Source organism: Rhinoderma darwinii, chromosome 1 (genome assembly GCF_050947455.1).
Source record: "Rhinoderma darwinii isolate aRhiDar2 chromosome 1, aRhiDar2.hap1, whole genome shotgun sequence".
NCBI lineage: Eukaryota > Metazoa > Chordata > Amphibia > Anura > Rhinodermatidae > Rhinoderma > Rhinoderma darwinii.
This window is the reverse complement of record NC_134687.1, coordinates 371,941,281-371,944,456: the sequence shown is the minus strand read 5'-3', so window position 1 is coordinate 371,944,456 and position 3,176 is coordinate 371,941,281. Positions and strand designations below refer to the sequence as shown.

General features: G+C 41.2%; 1 non-coding gene across 1 annotated transcript; it reads left to right on the top strand.

The window, feature by feature from the left end:
- Positions 1-772: 772 nt before the first annotated feature.
- Positions 773-845, top strand: TRNAT-UGU (transfer RNA threonine (anticodon UGU)). The gene has a single exon. It is a non-coding gene; the product is annotated as a tRNA-Thr (tRNA).
- The last annotated feature ends 2,331 nt before the right edge of the window (positions 846-3,176 follow it).

Sequence of the window (3,176 nt, the reverse complement as noted above, 5' to 3'; positions counted from 1 at the left end):
AGAGCACTGATCTTTAGTTAAATTCTCACTGAGGCCTTTGTTCCTTGTGTTTTGGCACACATCATTTATATATCATGCGGTTAGACCATCTATTAAGATAATTGCTTGATCTAAGTTGTCAAATATTCACACTGAAAATACTTAGACATCATTGTTCAATACTCTTTTTATCCAACCCATTTTGTATTTCCAACATTTATATGTTTGATTTTTGTTAATAAATAAGAAAATATCCATGTTCGGTCTTGCTTTGAAATTTTGGAAAAAATAAATTTCCTCTGGCTATGTCAATTGGATTCCTAAAGGAAGATTTTTAAACTGTTTTCATATACTTCTCTCATGCAGTCCCCAATAACATCAATACATTAAGTTGTGATTTAAAAAATGTCTGATATTTGATTTGTTTCTATCTTTCTGAAGCATGTTTACCTTAATGTAAGACATAACATGTTTTACGTCTGCATGATGGACAATTCTGTTCCTTTCCAATCTACTAAAAACCTATTTAATTTTTCTGCCAATCTACCGATAAATAAGCAGCCAGTTCTAGAATTAGGGTTTTAAAATGTTATTTTCTCATGCTTCTCCTTTGTAAGAGCACCTATTTAATTTTTCTGCAAATCAACCAATAAATTCGCAGCCAGTTTTAGAATTACGGTTTTAAAATGTTATTTTCTCATGCTTCTCCTATGTAAGAGCAGCTATAGGATAATGGAACGTTTTGAACTGGGTAATTTCGAAAAAAAAACTGTGTTTCTGTAGGCAATGTGTAAGCTTCGTAGCTCAGTAAGTAGAGCACTGGTCTTGTAAACCAGGGGTCGTGAGTTCAATCCTCACTGAGGCCTTTGCTGCTTGTGTTTTGGCACAGGTCATTTTTATTTCATTAGTTTAGACCATCTATTAACATAATTGCTTGATCTAGGGTGTCAAATATTCACACTGAAAATACTCAGACATCATTGTTCAATACTGTTTTCATCCAAACCTTCTTGTATGTCCAACATTTACATAGGTTTTTTTTTATAAATAGGAAAATATGCATGTTCGGTCTCGCTTTTAAATTTTTGAAAAAATAAATGTCCTCCGGCTATGTCAATTGGATTCCTAAAGGAAGATTTTTGCAATGTTTTCATATACTTCTCTCATGCAGTCCCCAATAACATCAATACATTCAGTTGTGATTTCGAAAATGTCTAATAGTTTGATTCGTTTCTATGTTTCTGAAGCATGTTTCTGATACCTTAATGTAAAACATAACAATTTTATGAATGTATGATGGTCAATTCTGTTCCTCTCCAATCTACTAAAAACCTGTTTCATTTTTCTGCCAATCTACCCAAAAATTTGCATTCAGTTGTAGAATTAGGGGTTTAACCCCTTCCCGACATTTGCTGTATGGATACGTTATGGAAAGCTAGTGCTTCCCGCATTATGCCGTATCCATACACCAAATGCTTGGCACCGGCTCAGAAGCTGAGCCGGTGCCATTGTCACCGGATGTCAGCGGTATCTTACCGCTGACATCCGGTTGTAATGGCGGGGACCAAAATTAGCTTCGATCCCCGCCACTAACCCCTTAAATGCAGCGCTCAAACGCGATCGCTGCATTTAAGGTGTTTGCAGCTCATCGTAACCCCAGCAATAAAATTTCCGAGGTTCCGGTGGCTGCAAAGGCAACCGGAGGCCTAATACTGGCCTCCCGGCCTGCCTAGCATGAAAGCCGTTCAGGACACGCCGGGTGGCAGAGCCTGAACGGCTTCTGTAGCCGCCGGCAAGATGGCGCCGGCTCAGTAGAAGAGCCGGCGTCTTTAGCGGTGGATGTCAGCTTTATGTTACAGCTGACATCCACCTGTAATGGCAGGAACCAGAGCAAGCTCCAATCCCTGCCATTAACCCCTTCGATGCAGCGATCAAAATCGATTGCTGCATCTTAGTGGTTGCTGGCAGATCGCCAGCCCTGACATGCAATCAGAGCTGCCGACTGCTGTTATGGCAACAGGAGACACAATGGCCTCCTGCTCTGCCACTACGGAAGCCGATTAGGCCCCCGCCGGGAAGCGAAGCCTAATCGGCTTGCTGTCAGTGAATAACTGACATATCTAATACATTGCACTACGTAGGTAGTGCAATGTATTAGAAAAAAAAATCAGACAGTTGGACCTTCAAGTCCCCTAGTGGGACTTGACAAAAAGTGTAAAAAAAAGTATAAAAAAGTGTAAAAAAAGTGAAAAAATAAAAGTTTGAAAACATAATAAAAGTTTCAAGTAATAAAATAAAACACAATTGCCCAGTTCCCTTACCAAGTCCTTTATTCCTTTATTATTGAAAAAATAATAATAAACCAAACGTATTTGGTATTGCCGCGACTGTAACGGCCTGAGCTATAAAACTATTTTATTTTTTTTTGCACACAGAGAACAGCGTAAAAAAAAACATTAAAAAACTATACCAGAATTTCTGTTTTTTGGTCACTTTGCCCTACAAATATTGGAATAAAAAGTGATCAAAAAGTCGCACATATCCAAAAATGGTACCTATAAAAACTGTAGCTCATCTCGCAAAAAACAAGCCCTCATACAGCTCTGTCGACGAAAAAGTTAAAAAGTTATGGTTCTCACAACATGACGACAGAAAAAATACTGTCACTATGCGGGGTGTGGACCCACTGGGCTGTACCACATAGCGGGATGGCAGCTGGCCAAACAGGTATGGTACTGAGTCTATAGTCCAGAAAAGGTACCTGAGGCAATGTAGACAGTAGCAAGGCAGGCTCGGCCGGGACCAGGCGGCAGGTAGACGTCAGGCGTGGTGCAGTAGAACAGGCGTGAAGAAGCAGCAAAACACGACAACAGTTCAGTACGGCAGTAGACCATGATGGTACAGATAGCACGGGAAACAGGATACGGGATACAGGCACGAGGAACACTGGGAAGCTGGAAGACACTTAGGAGACCATTTGTAACACAGACTAAGGGAAACAACAACAACGCTCAGGCGAGGATAAGAAGGGCAGTGACCCTCCTATAGTCCAGGAATTCAGGAGTTGATGATGATGATTTCCAGGCGCGCAGGCTGGCCCTTTAAGAGCAGGCACGAGCGCGCACGCACCCTCCAGGAGACAGGCTCGATACCCGGAAGTGAGTGCCGGTGCCTCACAGGGAGACGATGCAGCACAG